Source organism: Rana temporaria, chromosome 1, assembly GCF_905171775.1.
Source record: "Rana temporaria chromosome 1, aRanTem1.1, whole genome shotgun sequence".
NCBI lineage: Eukaryota > Metazoa > Chordata > Amphibia > Anura > Ranidae > Rana > Rana temporaria.
Window position 1 is genome coordinate 60,653,548 of NC_053489.1, and position 19,784 is coordinate 60,673,331.

General features: G+C 44.5%; 1 protein-coding gene across 1 annotated transcript in view; it reads right to left on the reverse strand.

The window, feature by feature from the left end:
- GDNF (glial cell derived neurotrophic factor) overlaps positions 1 to 19,784 on the reverse strand; it is a 94,093-nt gene that overhangs the window by 51,114 nt on the left and 23,195 nt on the right. The gene's annotated exons all lie outside the window — the stretch shown is intronic.

The window sequence follows — 19,784 nt, forward strand, 5'->3', positions numbered from 1 at the left end:
AACAGATAACAGAAACAGATATTCTGAACCCCAGGAACTTCCAAGAAGAAAGTATGCCACAAACAAAGCTTAAGATTGACACTCGATTATGTGCCTCTGTTGTGGGTAACAGCCCTCTGGCGAGTGTCAATGTTAAGATTTGTCTGTGGCATACTTTCTTCTTGGAAGTCTTGACAAATTGCACATTGGGATAGCCGACTAGAAATTGCTAGCGTCAGGATATTGGGTATTACACTAGTCCCCTCAACCCTGGAGTTCAGAGTATCTGTTCCTGTATTCTGTTTTTTTTTCATCTTGTCCCTTTGGCTCTCCAAATCAGTCTGAGGAATAATTCATGCTAATTTCAGCTTCTGTACTGACCGCATCCTCCGTTGTGTTCTAATTTTTATCGATTTAATATGTTTCAAAACTCCTGAGGAAGCGATCTAATTTGCGCAACATGTCGAGTTAAGATTTGAGCAACTTACGACACACCGCCTTATCAATAACTGCCTGTGATACATTTGCCTATATGTCTCAGTGTACTGCTCCCTGCTTGCCCTGTGTGTTAGAGGTAGAAAGGAATTTCATGTGTGATTCATTCCTCTGACAGGTTATTGACGTGCTAATGTCCCCTCACTATTCTAAACGTTAATTGATCTATTGTGTTGTGTAAAGAAGATCTGTGTTTACCCTTAAAAGATGTGTATTGTATCATCAGGCTAAATGATTAGAGAAGTAGTATGTTAATTATTCTGATTGCTTCAGTGTATTAATTAACTCCCCTGATGTCTTTATCTAAAGAAACGTGTCTGCAGGGTCGGCTCCGACTTGTCTCCTATAATCTGTATGGGAAACCCCACTGTGTGAGGGGGGCGTTCCTAACAGGCTGTAACCACATATAAGCTGAGTTTTTGTGTCAATAAAGTGTCTTGGTTCCAGCATCCAGTCTTGACTCATGTGTGGGGCAATCCTGTGATGTCCTTGTATGGAGAGGAGGGAATGCTTGACGGGGATATCATACCGATACCGTCACAAATTGGTTGGCAGCAGCGGGATCTTCCCTTCTACTCTCCTTCACACCCGGATTCCAAGCCGACACTGGAAGAACTACTGGAAGGATTGCTAGCAACAAAACCAAGCGGGTCATCATAGCGGAATCAATGGAGATAGACCAGGAGGACGGGATTGCAGCAACGCCAGCAATACAAGAGATGGATACACCAGTGATTCAGGAGGAGGAATCGCCAGCCAACAAGCTAATGAGAGAGAAGCTAGCGTGGTTCGGCCCGAACCCAACGCCGGATGTGGTGCTGAAAGTGATGGACCTGTTAGCGGAGGAGGCTAAACAAATAAGGGACGCAGAACTACAGAAGGCTAAACAAATAAGAGACACAGAACTACAGAAGGCTAAACAAATAAGGGACGCAGAACTACAGGAGGCTAAAGAAATAAGAGACGCAGAGCTACAGGAGGCTAAAGAAATAAGAGACGCAGAACTACAGGAGGCTAAAGAAATAAGAGACGCAGAGCTACAGAAGGCTAAAGAAATAAGGGACGCAGAACTACAGAAGGATAAACAAATAAGGGACGCAGAACTACAGTTAAAACTGGCAGCAGTCCAACAAGCAGCCGCACCTTCTCCGAACAGTGAGTACAGCACAGCAGACGCAAGGAAGATTCCGTTTAGCGCTTTTAAAGCTTTTGATGAAAAGGACTGTGAGATTGATAACTTCCTGGCGGATTTTGAGCGACAATGTAACCTGCACCGAATAGCTAGAAGAGAGTGGGTTGCAATATTGTCAGGCAAACTGTCAGGCAAAGCTTCTGATGCTTTCCGGACCGTGCCAGATCAGGATATCCATAGCTACGCCCGGGTTAAAGAAGTGCTCCTGGCTCGTTATGCAGTAACCCCAGAGTCCCACCGACAGAAGTTCAGGGACTCACGCAAAACCACGAAAGACTCTTACGCAGAATGGGCATGCCAGCTGTCCCTGTCGGCCTCTAACTGGGTTAACAGCAGCCAGGCCACCACCGCAGAGGACATTTTGCAACTAATGCTCCTGGAGCAATTTTACAATCACATCCAGACGGATGTCAAAGATTGGGTGAGAGATCGCAGGCCCATGACTCTACCAGAGGCCGCGAAGTTGGCGGATGAATATGCGGATACTCGCAAGACAAACCAGGTCACACCACGGGTACAACCTCCACGACCAACGGCGCCCTCACACCCACCAGCCGCTAGATACCAACCTCCTAACAGACCGGTGACATCTAGCCCTCGCTATCCACGCCAGGAGGACAACGAACAACGCTGCTTCCGGTGCAAACAGTTGGGTCACTTCAAGCAGAATTGCCCCATGAATGACAACACCAGGTCAAATTGGTCTCAACCTGGGTACCGCCCACCAGCAGCAGCCCATTGTGTAGACTCGGCTTGGGATCCCCAGGAGCGGGGTCGGGAAGAACCATTGGGCACCCCTTACGAAGCCCTCATGGTACAATCTACTATTACGGACAACAGGGAACACCATTGTCAGCTGGTCATGGGCTCCAGCCTTGAGCCGGAGGGGCCCTGGAGGGAGCTGGGCAGAAAGAGGCACCGCCGGCCATCCTTCAAGAAGAAGAGGTCCTGGAAGTCATATAACCAGCGGACCTGGGAGGAGAAGAAGCGACTGGAGGAGAGGGAGTCGCAGCGGGCGTCCCAGATGCGGGCCGAGATGTTCGCCAAGGGCCCACCGGTGGCCCCTTACACCACCACCCAGTTCCTGATGATGAAGGACCACGTGGAGAGCCTGCAGGACATGAGCAAGCAGGATCTGATCCGTGAGTACATAGAGCTGGAGGAGTGCATAAGCCGCATGGAGGAGGAGAACAACCACCTGAGGTCACAGCAGGCTGACCCCCCCAGGCTCCATGAACTGGAGATGGAGCTGGAGAAGCTCCAAGAGGAGAACCGGCGGCTGCGGAGGGAGCAGGGGGTGGCTGACCTTATGGGGCTCTGAGTCCCCTCTCTCTCCCCCCCCCCGGACTCTGAGCACCAGTGCTACAACAAATATAAACTTTTCCTTTTTATGAATCTCCTGTGATTGTCACTTCAGAGCCATAACCTGCCCCCTCCCATAGCGGGACACCTAGACGGCGGCGCACAGACCCATTCGCTGTCTTCACACTGACTTCTGGTGACTTTGCAGATCGCACAAAGACTTGGGGACTGACCGGTGTGTGATCTGACGACCCGGTGACATACCTGAGTCTGAAGCAGTTGTCAAGGGAGGTCAGTCACGCCAAACGGAGTTAACCTCGGACTAAAAGCTCTGAACCCGTCAACCCTACTGGACCAGGGAAGGTCCAACCGGATTTGCCGGAGCAGGGAGCAAAAGGGGGGCCATTGTGATACATTTGCCTATATGTCTCAGTGTACTGCTCCCTGCTTGCCCTGTGTGTTAGAGGTAGAAAGGAATTTCATGTGTGATTCATTCCTCTGACAGGTTATTGACGTGCTAATGTCCCCTCACTATTCTAAACGTTAATTGATCTATTGTGTTGTGTAAAGAAGATCTGTGTTTACCCTTAAAAGATGTGTATTGTATCATCAGGCTAAATGATTAGAGAAGTAGTATGTTAATTATTCTGATTGCTTCAGTGTATTAATTAACTCCCCTGATGTCTTTATCTAAAGAAACGTGTCTGCAGGGTCGGCTCCGACTTGTCTCCTATAATCTGTATGGGAAACCCCACTGTGTGAGGGGGGCGTTCCTAACAGGCTGTAACCACATATAAGCTGAGTTTTTGTGTCAATAAAGTGTCTTGGTTCCAGCATCCAGTCTTGACTCATGTGTGGGGCAATCCTGTGATGTCCTTGTATGGAGAGGAGGGAATGCTTGACGGGGATATCATACCGATACCGTCACACTGCCCTATTACCATCTACTACTATACTGTAGGAGGTGACCTTGTGTCATTCAATCCAGTACATTATTCTTTTTATGGGTTGTTAGGTGGTGTGTTATTTTGTTATTCATTGTTTCTGTTATGAATAGTTGTTTCATGCTATTCATTTCAATTGTGTAATTTTTTACTGTATTGTCAATTTTTTTATAAAACTTAAGAATTTTTATCTAGTTGTGTTGTGCCCATAAAGTCCATCTGCCTAACCAACTATTCCAATCAATCAATTTTTCGGGGACGTGGCACTTTATATAATCTATTATATCCCCAGTACCACTCTGGGATGATATGACCCCCATTCATTTATAAGAGGTTGACATTGGCCTTGGTTTCTTGGATATTGATCCTAGAATTAAGCCTGGCAGGCCTGGAATTTTATTCCGTTCAACCCAGTGCCGGTCAGAGCCGCTATACAGACAATCCGATGTTACTACAGCAAGCTCGACCCACTGAGCTGTTGTGTTCTGACAGGGGGACAGGCCCCCCCGCCCCCACCAGAACACTCCTATCAGTGCTCTCAGCCATTGGCTGAAAGCGCTGATCGGGAGTCGCAAGTCTGCTGGTTTTCCAGCATGCATATCCGACAAAAGCCGGACAAATCCCCAGCTTCTTTTGGACTGTTTTTTTTTTTTTGGCACCAGCATTCAGCCAGTGTGTATGGCGCTTTACTCTATGAACTCTAAACAGCCATGTAACACATGCACCTTGATTAATGCATAGCACCATGTTTGCTTCTGTCCATGCTTCGGTTGTCTAGTAATCAGCATTAGAAACTGGCAGCCATTTAACAGTGACACCATGCAATTCATGTTGTTGCTCAGCCCCCTTGTGCTATCTACAGCTTTGACACCATCAGGGCCCATTTGAAGCATTTCTTAGCATTTCTTAGTCGGGCTTTGCCATTACAAGCCGTAGATGGCACTGGGGAAAGCGGGAGCTGAGTGACACCATGGGGGTTATTTACGAAAGGCAAATCCACATTGCCTTTCGTAATTGCACTGAAAGTGCACTTGGAAGTGCAGTCGCTGTAAATCTGAGGGGTAAATCTGAAAGGAGGGAAAGCTCTGATGATTTTATCATCCAATCATGTGCAAGCTAAATTGCTGTTTTATATTTTCCTTGCGTGTCCCGCCCCCCCCCCCCCCTATCTACAGCAACTGCAACTTCTAAGTGCAAAGTGGATTTGCCTTTGGTAAATAAACCCCAATTAGTTGCATAGTGTCAATGGTAAATGGCTGGCAGTTTCCAAAGCCGATTGCTGGAAAACTGGAGCGCACACAGATGTCTACTATAGTGCTATGAATTTATTAAGGTACATTTGTAAATTAGGATTGCACAGAGGAGACAAACACCTATATTCTAAAAAACACTCTTCCCCATTCCATTTGGAATTAGGTTTTAATGTGTATGTTTGGCCAAAATTGAAAAATACAATGCAATCCATCTCTGCAGTTCACAAAGATGTTCCCCATGTTCCCATTAAAAATGCTGAAGGTATAAGAAAACACCTGTGTATCCTGCCAAAATTTCAGTGAGCTCTCACCTTCCTGCACACACTGCCTCTGCTTCACTGAAATGCCAAGCAGTGTTATCAGCCCTGTCCAAGCGTTCATCGGCTGGACTACAGATCACCTCTGCCTTCCGTTGTGCAGATAAGGAGAGGGGCAGGTGTTCTGCAGTGGAGAGCTCATACAGGGTTGACAACACTGCCTGGTATTTTAGTGTAGAAGTTGCACTGTGTTTTCAGCTCAGACAGGAAGTTAGGAGTGCACAGAGTTCCTGGCAGGATCAGCAAAAATGTTACTGCAATTTTTTCAAGAGACAAAACATAAGGAAATGTGCATATATTGCATAAATGTACTGAGTATGTTTTGTTTCCTTTGCCCTGGCATACAGCATACAAAACGATGGTCTTAAAAACTGTGTTAAAGGATAAGTTCACCTTTAATAACATCTCACATGTTAACAAAACAAAAATACTACCGCTTAAATGCCCCCAAAACCAGGCAGTCAGATCAGCACGTGAATAGACTGGTGCAAGGTAGACAAGATTGGCTTGTCAGGCTCTAGAAGACTTCAACAAAATGGTGGTCGTCTGCACACACCAACTCTGTGTTGCATGAATGTGGATTGGATGGGTATAAGATACCTTTGGCTCCTGTTCTCCATATGTAGAGAATACCTCAGATGCGTTTCGTCCTTTTCGGGATCTCTACGATTAAGCCCCAAAAAGGGCAAGAACAGGGGCTGAAGTCATCTTATAACCATCTAATTCACATTTATGCAATAGGGAGCCAGTGTGTGTGCAGAGGACCACAATTTTGTTGAAATCTTACATGGTACACCCTATTTAGGGTGTAACATGTTACTAATGCAGCCTCCCCCGCCCTGATTCTCCAGTGTGGGGCACCCACCCACACAGCTGCATCCATCATTCAGAGTTCTGTGAATGAACTACAAGTCCTGTCTTCCACTGCAGTGGATGGCTTGTAGTTCTCAGTGAACCCAGAGGGTACAGGTGAGCACCTTCAACATTTATAGTCATTCTTCCTGGTCTTCAGTAACTGTCCGCCCGTGTGAGAGGTATGGGCAGACATCTATACTGAGATTCTGCAGGACCCTGACATTTACTCACCATCTGCTGATTGCAGGTGCAATGCTCTGCAGGCTCCTAAGAAAACAAAATGCACATTAGTTTACCTGCAAAAAATGTGCATTTTTTTTTCTTTAAAGGTGAACTTATCCTTTAACACCCGTACAGTTGGCGGCAGGAAATGTACTTTAAACTTACATACAACATCATCAACCCTTTGAAGATAGTCATGTTTACACAGATTAATGGATTATTAGCAGTTTTTTTTTCATATTTTATTTGAAAAGACCTCCACGATATTTGTAATGTTGCCTTATTCACTTGAACAAAGGCTTTACCTTCACCAAGATCTTTGCATTTCAACTGCTGTTGTCTCCGTCTTAAAATAAAACAATCACCTGACAATGGGCCCCACTCTCTACATGTGTGTGAACTTGCCTGGGTGTTTCAGGTTTGGAAAATCAGCTAAGATTTGTACATAGGACGGTCCGCGGAGTGATTGCATGTCTGGAAGAATGCAGTAAAAGCAAAGTTTACACTGCAAAAATACTCTGTGTGGGAAACGCAAGAGCCAAGTATATGCAAAGCTAAAATAGTCTGTCATCTCTCTCGCTTGGTTAACCCTTTCCGCCTCTGTACAGCGCTGCAGTGCTTGAAGGTAATGAAAACTTTTTTTAAATGAATTTTCTCTTTAATATGGTCAAGATTAAAAAAAAAACGAAACCCTACTCCATGAAAACCAAGGTTTCCGATGTACACTGCAATGGTGATCGAAAAAGCCTGGAATATCTTTATGCAGTTTGGAGTAAATGACTCTATATTATTAGTTTATACACCGATCAGTACTAACATAATGACCACCCACTATAACTCGTCGAGGCATGGAAGCCACTGGACTTCTAAAGGTTTTCTTTGGTATCTGGCACCAAGCTGTCAGTAGCAGATACTTTACATCCTGTAAGGCCTCATACACACGACCAAGAATCTCGTCGTAAAAGAAACGTTTTCCTCGACGAGTTTCTTGACAGGCTTGTCGAGAATCTTGTCAAGCTTTCTTTGCGTACACACTGTCAAGACAAAATCTCGTCGTTCTCAAACGCGGTGACGTACAACGGCACTTTAAAGGGGAAGTTCCATTCCATTGGCGCCACCCTTGGGGCTGCTTTTGCTAATCTCGTGTTACCGCGTGTTAGTAAAAGTTTGGTAAGTGACGATTCACGCTTTTTAGTCTTTGTGCTTTCAGATCGTTTTCTGCGGTTCAGTTTGTGCTTGTGGGTTCGTATCTTGTCTTTCAGGGCGTGTGGTCAGGTCGTATTTGATTACAGTTCATACTTGCCTATGTGTTTTTAATCAACCCAAACATTTAGCTTGTGAGTAGGCAGGTTAATTTAAAAAAAATACAAAAGGTCTAATTATAAAGGGACAGATCAGATAAGACCAAACAATAATGTCAAAATTGTGGTAACTTGACACAACAAAATTAAAAAATAAATCATGGAGATGACTAGAAATTAAATAATAATTTAAAATGCAGATCTGTATTTAAAAAAAAATATATATATTATCTTGCTATATAAATTAATCAAAAATATTCATGAGATCAGCATGAAAAATGTTACAAAAAGTTAGTCAGAACTCAGCAGCAAAAGAAGTTCATTATTGTTAATTTTTGTACCATTCTAAAGATGATTTAAATGCGCAGCATTTAAACGATGCAATAATTTTTACAGTGTGACGAATGTGCTATCTCCATTACGAACGCTACTTTTACTGCATGCGCAGGTTTCTAAGCATACACACGAATGTGTTTCTCGTCGTAAACCAGCCCGACGAGAAACATGATGAGGAAATTGAGACTCCCGACGAGAAAAAAAGAGAACATGTTCTCTTTTTTTATCGTCGAGATCCACGACAGTTTTCTCGACGAAAAACATACACACGACCGTTTTTCTCGGCAAGCGGTCGTATGTGCGAGGCCTAAGTTGCAAGGTGGGGCCTACATGGATCAGACTTGTTTTTCTAGCACATCCCACAGATGCTCAATTGGACTCAGATCTGGATAACTTGGAGGCCAAGTCAGCACTTCAAACTTGGGTTCCTCAAACCATTCTTGGATTTATCAGACCAAGCCACCATTTTCCATTACTCCGTGGCCCAGTTCTAATGCTCACATACCTATTGTAGGTGCTTTTAGCTGTGGACACAGGTCAGCATGGGCACCCTGGCTGGATTGCAGCTACGCAGCCCCATTCACGACAAGCTGTGATACACGTGGGGTTGGTTTACTAAAACTGGAGACTGAAAAATCTGGTGCATCTTTGCATAGAAACCAATCAGCTTCCAGTTTTCATTTTGTCAAAGCTTAATTGAACAAGCTGAAGTTAGAAGCTGATTGGCTGCCGTGCACAGCTGCACCAGATTTTGCACAATCCAGTTTTAGTAAATCAACCCCTGTGTGTTATAACACCTTTCTATCAGAACCAACATTAACTTTTTCAGCAGTTTGAGCTACAATAGTTCATCTACTGGATCAGACTACATGGGCCAGCCTTCACTACCCATGTGCATTGGTGAGTCTTGGTTGCCCCATGACCCCATTGCCAGGTCACTGGTTTTCCTTCCTTAGACAATTTTTGATAGGTCCTGACTACGACCGCTGCAGACTGGAAACATCCAACAAGAGTTGTAGTTTTGGAGTTGCTCTGACCCAGTCATCTAACCATTCCAATTAGGCCCTTGCAAAGCTGCTGAAATCCTTATACTTGCCCATTTTTTCTGCTTTCAACAAAACAATTTAAGGGACAACATGTTCACTTGCTGCCTAATATATCCCACAGATTTTCATATGCTATTGTAATGAGCCCAAAATGTCCCCATACTCTCTTCACCAGAACGTCAAACTCACCATATACAATCCTTTTTGTTACCATCATAACTTTTGTAGCCAGGTACTTGGCTAAGAATAAAGTGTGAAAGAAACACTGGCCACAGCTGCTCTCTGTAGTTGCTGTCCTGCAGTGCTGAACTAGTAACAGCTATATCAGCAAAAGAAGGGAGCTGCTAAGCAGAAAGAATTCAATAGACTGAGTCAGGTAGCATTGCACAGTGGAAGTTGTAGTCCAGAGCAGAGAGTTGATAATTTGCTGTGTGTGTGACCAGATGGTGAGCTGCAATATCAATGGAGCTGGTGAGCTGCTGCTGTAGGAATTTACTATCTGCTGCTAGAGAGACTGAGCCCTTTTAGGAACTGACCATAAAGCCATCTAGTAGCCTTGGTTACTGCCAGCAGGTGTGACTTGACTGTACTCATGTGTGCCAATGGTACAACTGTGCCCCAATGCTAGCCGGCTAAAGAGTTATGACTAAAGACAGCTTTACAGCTTTACCTTTACAGCTGCCACACACAGACATTCATCTATTACTTATGCTAAGAGGTACCTCTTGGACCATATCTTAGCCAGCCAGCCTCCCAGAGTGCAGTCTACACTAGGTATAGTATTATTATTCACATTGCACTTAATGCTTATATGCACTGTTTATTGCTGACTTTGCTGATTCATGAGTTAATCCTAGTCTAGTGGTACAAAACCTTATGCCAAGTTACTTTGGCATAGTGATTGCGCTGTCTAGCAGACTGTCTGAACCTACCTTCTGTGTGTTCATTTATGCTCAAACCACCATTTCCTGGTGCCAATTCACCAGCAAGGTAAAGGATATATGCTTGTGTTCTCATAAGTCCTTGCAGTAACTTTTACTAAACCAGGTGTGTGAGAGGGGCTGAGGTTGTTCTTGGCTTCAAGGCGCAGACCCGAAAACCCAAATTACCAAGCGGCACCTTCGGGGGATAGTGCTACTAATATATGCAGAATACTTGGTTTTATAAATAGCTAGAAAGAATGACAATTTGGAATTTATCATATTTATTTAGACAAATGGCAAAAACAAACTAGCTAAAACTAATGCGATTTTTGTGCAATAAAAATATGATAATCTGTGACTAGTGACAATCGCAAGGTCTGACTTCAGCCTTGAATTTTTGCAGTTTAACAGACTGGTCAGCGACTAAGAAACCGAAGTCAGCAACAGCTAACCTGAATTAGGGTATTACCACACAGGTCCCAGAAGACAGCAGGGACCAGTGGGATCATGCAGCATGAGTCGCGCATGCTCAGTAGGGAACCAGGAAGTGAAGCCGCAAGGCTTTACTTACCGATTCCCTTACCGAAGATGGCGGCAGCAGCAACTGAGAGCCGAACGATAGATCGGCTTTGGGTGCCGACATCGCGGGCGCCCTGGAAAAGTAAGTGTCCTTATTTTAAAAGTCAGCAGCTGCAGTATTTGTAGCTGCTGACTTAAAAAAAAAAATTGGCGGAACTCCGCTTTAAAGAAGAATCAAGTCTCCTGCCTTTCAGACAGAACTGTGTACATCTCAGGACTGGATGGACCAAAGTAAAAATCCTGTAGCAGATAGCAGCCCCGTCATTAGTGTTGCTCACGAATATTCGTATTGCGAATATTCGGCTCGAATATGGCATATTCGAGTATTCGCGAATATTTCGAATTTCGCGGTCAATATTCGCTATTCCGAATATTCGGATTTTTTCAATTTTATTTTTAGAACAGATCACATCCTAGAGATCTCCATCGACGTCTAAAAGCATTGCTGGTATGATTAGAGACCTTGGGCCGAGTAGCTGAAGCGATCATTTTATATTGCCGAAAAATCGCAATGCGATTATTCGGCAATAGGAATATCGCGCAATTATTTTCTTCGCCCTTCTTCTGCATCAGAGCCAATCAGAGTGCTCCTACAGCATTTGTCGAAATTCCGCAATAAATATCGCATTCGCATTTTGCGAAATTTCGATAAAATATCACGAATATTCTGAGCCAATCAGAGTGCTCCTACAGCATTTGTCGAAATTCCGCAATAAATATCGCATTCTGCGAAATTTTGATAAAATATCAAGAATATTCTGAGCCAATCAGAGTGCTCCTACCGAAATTTCGCAATTATGTTCGCATTCGCAATAGCGAAATTTCGCAATCATTTCATTTCGATAAAATATCACGAATATTCGAATTTAGCGAATATTTCTCAAATATTCGGCTATATATTCGTGATATATCGCGAAATCGAATATGGCGTATTCTGCTCAACACTACCCGTCATATGTATTTCATGTGTGCATTTAGCTGTTTGCCTGGAGTTCATCTTTAATGCTCAAGGTCTCAGTTTCACCAGTCTTGCATCCTGCTGGCATTCGAGAGGCTTGTACAGGATGGCCCGGCTTGTGGTTTGTAAGAGGAGATGTTGAGTTAATCTCAGCTGAGCATGTCGCCGACAGAAAAATTAAACACAAGAGTGTTTAAACAAGTTATATACCTTTCCAACACATGACGAACGAGCACACGCTTCAATTCCCTGCTACTATTTTAATCACGCTGCCGGCCATGTAGGCTTAACCTATAGTATTCCGAACACGCTGTATACTCATAGGCAGATTTAAAGCCGAGGTCCATAAACACTTTAAAAACTCTTGAACAACATGACGTATTTATCGGCGTTTACCGCGCACTTTTTTCCCCATAAAATCAGGGGGAAATCGTGGGTGCGCGTTATATGCCGATAGCATACCTCTGGAGGGGAAGAAGGGGGAAGAACGCCCGCCGGAAATCACGAGCCGTCATCTCCTCTCGGCTCTCACGTCACACACTCACAGTCCCGCCTCCGCCACCAGCATTGGACCAGTGTTCTGTCTATCACAGGAGATGGTCCAATGCCGATGGCGGAGGCGGGACTGTGCATGTGTGACGTGACAGCCGAGTGGAGAGGAGATGACGGCTCTGTGATTTTTCCGGCGGGCGCTCGTCCCCCTCCTTCCCCTCTGAGGTATGTGTGTGAGAGCCGAGGAGAAAGGCGCTGACGGCGTGATTCCGGCGGGCGCTCGTCCCCCTCCTTCCCATCCGAGGTATGTGTGTGAGTAGACAGGCGATGATGACGTGATTCCGGCGGGCGCTCGTCCCCCTCCTTCCCCTCTGAGGTATGTGTGTGAGACCCTTAGATTGCTTCAAAGCTGTTTATTTAAAAAAATCGTTTTTTGCAGAATTTTTTTCTTAAAATTGGGGTGCGCGTTATACACCGGCGCGCGTTATACGCCGATAAATACGGTGTATAATGTAATTTGTGAACAGGGGTTTTTTTTGCCCCCTCTGTTACCGTTTTACTTTTTTTTTTTCTACTTCCTTAACAGGATGGAAACACTGTTGGTTTTGCAGTAAAAAAAAATCGCGCAGCCAGGTTGTCACCCTGTGGACAGGGTAGATTTAGCCGCGCAAGTCGTTTTGCAACGACACACAAATTCAGGCCAAATTCCTGTTTTTGAAATGGATCATTTCTGGTGCCACAACTATTTCCATGGAATTTCTTCATCATCTTATCCACGGAATGGAATGTACCCATTAACGAAAACTATTATTTTTTGTTTTTAATTGGAAGCAATATACTTGTGTTACTGGTGCTCACAGTGATAGAAGAATAGGAAATTGTTGGAAATTTCTTTGTTAATGTCAAAAGAATTGTATAAACACCAAATAGAATTCCATAAGCCCGGCCAGCACCTAATTCAGACATAAGAAATGGCCTCCCTGAGGCCGCAAATTCCTTTCCAAGTAATATATGTTGAAAAGCATTATTGAGGCAATTTATCTGAATTCGATAGCATTCATTACCCGTCATGATGAAAAAATACCCGTTGCTCTTTTCTTGGCCCCTGTGACATGGCTGTCAGTTTGTATAATGGACTGCGTGTGGTATGGCGGTCACTGATGGGCTGACCACACATACCTAGACTGGGGGAGATCCAGATGTGTGGCCCTTGGCTTGGCTTCCCCATCAATTGCACATTAAGTGGCTGCTTGTTAATATACCTGGATGTAAGTGAGAAAGTCTGTCCTCCCACAACAGAGACTATTAAAGCTCAACTCCAGGCAGATATAAAAGACAAATGAATGAAACTTTAACCACTTCCATACTGGGCACTTATACACCTTCCCGCCCAGACCAATTTTTAGCTTTCAGCGCTGTTGCACTTTGAATGACAATTGCGCGGTTATGCTAAACTGTACCCAAACTAAATTTTTTTCATTTTGTACCCACAAATAGAGCTTTCTTTTGGTGGTATTTGATCACCTCTGGGATATTTATTTTCTGCAAAAAAAATAAAAAAAATACCGAAAATTTCGAAAAAATGGTTGGTTTCTGTTATAAAACATTGTAAATAAGTATGTTTTCTCCTTCACTGATGGGCACTGATGGTACTGCACTGACCGGCACTGATAAGGCGGCACTGATGGGCACCGATGAGGTGGCACTGATGTAGTGGCATTGATGGGCACTAATATGCGGTACTGATGGGCGGAATGGATGGGCACTGATAGGCGGCATGGATGGGCTTGGATAGGTGGCACAGATGGGCACAGGTAGGTGGCACAGATGGGCACGGATAGGCGGCACAGATAGGCGGCATGGATGGGCACTGATAGGCGGCATGGATGGGCACTGATAGGTGGCACGGATGGGCATAGATGGGCACTATTGTATGTCTTGTACTAATGGATGCCAATCAGTGCCAAACAATGTCTGCCAATCAGTGATGCCCATTGTGGGCACTGATTGGCATCCATTGCGGCACTGATTGGCATCCATTTTTTGTGTCCTCATCCCTGGTGGTCTAGGGTGGCATACCTTTATTTTTTTAATCCCTGGTGTCTAGTGGGCATCCCTGGTGGTCCAGTGGGCATCCTCGGGGGGGGCTGTGCTGATAATCGATCAGCACAAACCCCCCCTGTCACAGGAGCAGCCGATCGGCTCTCCTCTACTCGCGTCTGACAGACGCGAGTGAGGAAAAGCCGATTACCGGCTTTTCCTGTTTACATCGTGATCAGCCGTGATTGGACACGGCTGATCACGTGGTAAAGAGTCTCCGTGAGAGACTCTTTACCTTGATCGGTGTTGCGGGGTGTCAGACTGACACCCTGCAACAACGATCGCAGCGATGCGCGCCCCCGGGGGCGCGCAGCGGCTCAGAATCCTGAGGACGTCATATGACGTCCAGTCAGGATTCTACAACCACTTTGTCAATGTCAATATGTCATTGGCGGGGGGCAAGTGGTTAATTATTAACTACTTGCCGACCAGCTGCCGCAGTTCTACTGCGGCAGGTCGGCTCCCCTGCATGAGAGCCCATAGCTCTACGTCGGCTCTCGAAGCGGCCACTAGGGGCGCGTGCCAATGGTCCCAAAAATGTGTCAAAAGTGTCCGAAGTGTCCGCTATAATGTCACAGTACCGAAAAAAAATCGCTGATCGCCACCGTTACTAGTAAAAAAAAAAAATAGTAATAAAAATGCCATAAAACTACCCCTATTTTGTAAACGCTATAACTTTTGCGCAAACCAATCAATAAACATTTATTGCAATTTTTTTTTTACGAAAAATATGTAGAAGAATACGTATCGGCCTAAACTGAGGATTTTTTTTTTTATATATATATATATATATATATATATATATTTTTGGGGGATATTTATTATAGCAAAAAGTAAAAAAATTTTCTTTTTTCAAAATTGTCGCTTTATTTTTGTTTATAGCGCAAAAACTAAAAACCGCAGAGGTGATCAAATTACCACCAAAAGAAAGCTCTATTTGTGGGAAAAAAAGGACGCCAATTTTGTTTGGGAGCCACGTCGCACGACCGCACAATTGTCAGTTAAAGCGACGCAGTGCCTTTTTGCAAAAAGTGCTCTGGTCTTTGACCAGCAATATGGTCCGGGGGTTAAGTGGTTAAACAATTATCTTTATTTTCTTTTACTGTCGCTAGAGTAAGTAGCTGAACTGGTATCAGCCCTCTACAATGCCCTATACAGGAGCATCTGGACTAGAAGGAAGGACTCTGAGCCAATCAGGTGTGCTGAATCCAAGTGTGCTGATAGGAGTAGAGATCAGAGAGTGCATATAGAACAGGGGTCTCCAAACGTTTTAAACAGAGGGCCAAGCTTACTGTCCTTCAGACTTTAGGGGGATGGTTAGCAAAAGTTAGAAAATGTCCTGACATCAGTGTGAGTAAACAATGCCCAATGTTTGGTATTGTGGGGATATTGCCCCATCGTTGGTGTCAGAAAGAGGAATGGTACCCCATTGTTACATAGTTACATAGTTAGTCAGGTTGAAAAAAGACACAAGTCCATCCAGTTCAACCACAAAAAATAAAAAAACAAAAATAAAAAACACAGTAAAATCCTATACACCCAACTCCATTCCCACAGTTGATCCAGAGGAAGGCAAAAAACCCCAGCAGAGCATGATCGAATTTGCTACAGCAGGGGAAAAAATTCCTTCCTGATCCCCCGAGAGGCAATCGGATTTTCCCTGGATCAACTTTACCTACAAATCTTAATACTCAAGTTATATTCTGTACATTTAGGAAAGAATCCAGGCCCTTCTTAAAGCAATCTACTGAGCTGGCCAGAACCACCTCTGGAGGGAGTCTGTTCCACATTTTCACAGCTCTTACTGTGAAGAAACCTTTCCGTATTTGGAGGTGAAATCTCTTTTCCTCTAGACGTAAAGAGTGCCCCCTTGTCCTCAGTGTTGACCGTAAAGTGAATAACTCAACACCAAGTTCACTATATGGACCGCTTATGTATTTATACATGTTGATCATATCCCCCCTTATTCTCCTCTTCTCAAGAGTGAATAAATTCAGTTCCTCTAATCTTTCCTCATAGCTGAGCTCCTCCATGCCTCTTATCAGTTTGGTTGCCCTTCTCTGCACTTTCTCCAGTTCTCCGATGTCTCCGATTGTTGGTGCCAGTGGCAGGAATAGTGCCCCATAGCTGGTGCCAGTGGGAGGAAAAGTGACCGTTTGTTGGTGGAAAAAATCGTGCCACATTCTTGGTGTCAGTGGGAGGAAAAGTGCCCCAAAGGAACAGATAAAACCAAGCAATGGGCCACTTCAAACCCCTGGGCCACAGTTTGGAGACCACTGTTCCAGGATATTGATTTAGATCAGGAGTCTCCAAACTTTCTAAACAAAGGGCCAGTTTACTGTCCTTCAGACTTTAGGGGGCCTGGCTTGGTGTGAGTGGGAGGAGTAGTAGTACCCCATCGTTGGATTCAGTGGGAGAAATAGTGCCCCATCATTGGTGTCAGTGGGAGGAATAGTGCCTCATTGTTGGTGTCAGTGGGAGGAATAGTGCCCCATCGTTGGTGTCTGTGGGAGGAATAGTGCCCCATTGTTGGAATCAATGGGGGGGAATAGTGCCCCATCATTGGTGTCAGAGGGAGGAATAGTGCCTCATTGTTGGTGTCAGTGGGAGGAATAGTGCCCCATCGTTGGTGTCTGTGGGAGGAATAGTGCCCCATTGTTGGTGTCAGTGTGAAGTATAGTGTCTTGTAAGAGTAAGGCCTCATGCACACTTGAAGTTTTTTGAAGTTTTTACAGCAGCTGTTTTTGGCAGTAGACATTTTTTTTCTACAGTCATTAAACTCCCCATTATGTTATCCTATGTGTCCATCATGCACACATAGGCTGTTATCATCAGTTTTGGGCAGTGGCGTTTAACAGTAAAAAAAAAAAGAAAAAAAAAAGAATTACTTGGAGCCCCCAAACATTATATATATTTTAGCAGAGACCCTAGGGAATAAAATGGCAATTGCTGCAATATTTTATGTCATGCTGTATTTGCCCAGCGGTCTTTCAAATGCAATTTTTGGGGGAAAAATACACTTCAATGAATAAAAAAAAAAGATACAGTAAAGTTAGCCCAATTCTTTTTGTTTTAATGTGAAAGATGATGTTACGCCGCAAGAATTGTGAGAGAATCGGGATCTATCTTCTAAGCAAAAAAAACGTGATTCTCCTTTTAGCCAGAATCGTGCAGCTCCACAACCCACCTTAGTGCATCAAAACGTTTGTGTGTATGCTTAGAAACCCGCGCATGCTCAGAATAAAGTATGAGATGGGAGCGCACCTTTGGTAAAAGTAGCGTTCGTAATGGAGATAGCACAATCGTCACTCTGTAACAGACTGAAAAGCGTGAATCATCTCTTACCAAACTTTTACTTAAAGCGGAGGTTCACCCTCAATAGAAACTGCAGCTTATTGAGACCGGCATAATAAGTAAATGTAAAGTCCGCTATCGTAAATTTTTTAAATGATTAAAATACCTTCATTTAGAAGACAATATAGGCACTTCTGGGTATCCCTCCTGCAGGAGTGGGCGTGTCATTTAATTTCCAAGCACCCAGTGTCTCCTGGGAGCACAGCGTCACGCTTCCCAGGAGACAAGTCATAAGGCAGATTCACTAAATATCGCAGGATTTTACTCATCACGTGACCCATGAAGCAGTTCACGTGATGATTGCGGATCGAATTCCCGGAAGCATTTGCTTATGGGCTTTACACTGCCCACAAGCAAAATGCAAACGGCAAGAAGAACTTTTCATAAATACAGGTTTCATGCCGAGGGTTAATGAGGGGCAGTAGAAACTTGAAATATGTGAGTAGAATTTTAATTACATAGCAAGAGTTAAATTAAGAAAAAAAAAAAAACGTCTGGACCGCAGAACCCTCGCTTTAACACGCAGTAACATGATATTAGCAAAAGAAGCCACAAGGGTTGTGCCAGTGGAATCGAACTTCCCCTTTTTAGTGCCGTCGTACGTGTTGTACGTCACCGCGTTTGAGAACGACGAGATTTTGTCTTGACAGTGTGTACGCAAAGAAAGCTTGACAAGATTCTCGACAAGCCTGAGGCCTCGTACACACGACCGAGTTTCTCGGCAAAAACCAGCAAGAAGCTTGCTGGGTTGTTTTTTTTCCCGAGGAAACTGGTTGTGTGTACACTTTTCGATGAGGAAACCGTCGAGGATCTTGTCGGGCCAAAAAGAAAGCATGTCTTTTTTTCCCTCTACGGGAATGGGAAAATTTGGCTCGCCGAGATCCTGGGCGGCTTCACAAGGAACTCGACGAGCAAAACGATGTGTTTCGCCCGTCGAGTTCCTCGGACGTGTGTACGAGGCTTGCCAAGGAACTCGTCGAGGAAAACTGTTTTATTTACGACGAGTTCCTCGGTCATGTGTTCGAGGCCTCAGACTTTTGCTGTCGGAATTTCCGCCAGCAAAAGTTTGAGAGCCGGATCTCAATTTTTCTGACGGCAAAAATTCCTATCGCAAAATCCGTTCGTCTGTATGGAATTCCGACGGGAAAAAAACACGCATGCTCAGAAACAATTGGAAGCATTGAACTTCTTTTTCTTCTTTTTCTTGCCTCGTCGTAGTGTTGTACGTCACCGCGTTCCTAACGCTCGAAAGTTCAGAGGACTTTTGTGTGGCCGTGTGTATGCAAGCCAAGCATGAGTGGAATTTCGTCGGAAAAAACATCCAACTTTTTTCCGACGGAAATTCCTCTCGTGTGTACGCGGCATAAAAGATTGATGGTGATAGAAAATGCATGAAAAGTTACACAGAAAGGTGATAGAAAGAAGGATCCATTGTAGCTTGCTTCGCTTTCAGCTTATGTTATTTATTCCTGTTTATTACGAAAAGAAAAAAAAAAGCGGGCAGGTTGAAAAAGGGGTCAGGGCGGGACTCGGGTGTGTATGTTTTCTGTTTTGAAACAGAATATGTTAATGAAAACCACTCACACTGCTTCATTGACAAAGCAATCCTCCAGTCAGGGCTCCAGATTAGGATTCGGCACTTGTTACACATTTTCTTTGGCTGCTGTACTAGCTGTGTGGCAAGACTCGTTGTGTATAACCTCCGCTAATGTGAAATGAAGCGCACACTCCTCTTACCTCACAGGCCTGAGCTTCAGCTGCTTGTGGTCTGGATAGGACAATCCAACTGGCCAGTGGCCACATAATGAGCTCTTTCACGCTCTATAAATGCTACAGATTTTCCATCCTTTTAATCCAGAAGCTACTAGGTCAGGGGTGTCAAACTCAATATCATTGTGGGCCGCATCAGTATTATGATTGCCCTCAAAGGGGCCGGTTGTATCTGTAAGGCCCCGTACACACGAGAGGATCGATCCGCTGAAAGAGGACCGGTTTCAGCGGATAGATCCCCTGGTGTGTACAATCCAGTGGATATTTTTCCGCGGATTTTTTCCCCCGGGGATGGATTTCCAGCGGATCAAGATTTCTTAGCATGCTAAAGCCTCGTACACACGGCCGAGGAACTCGACGTGCCAA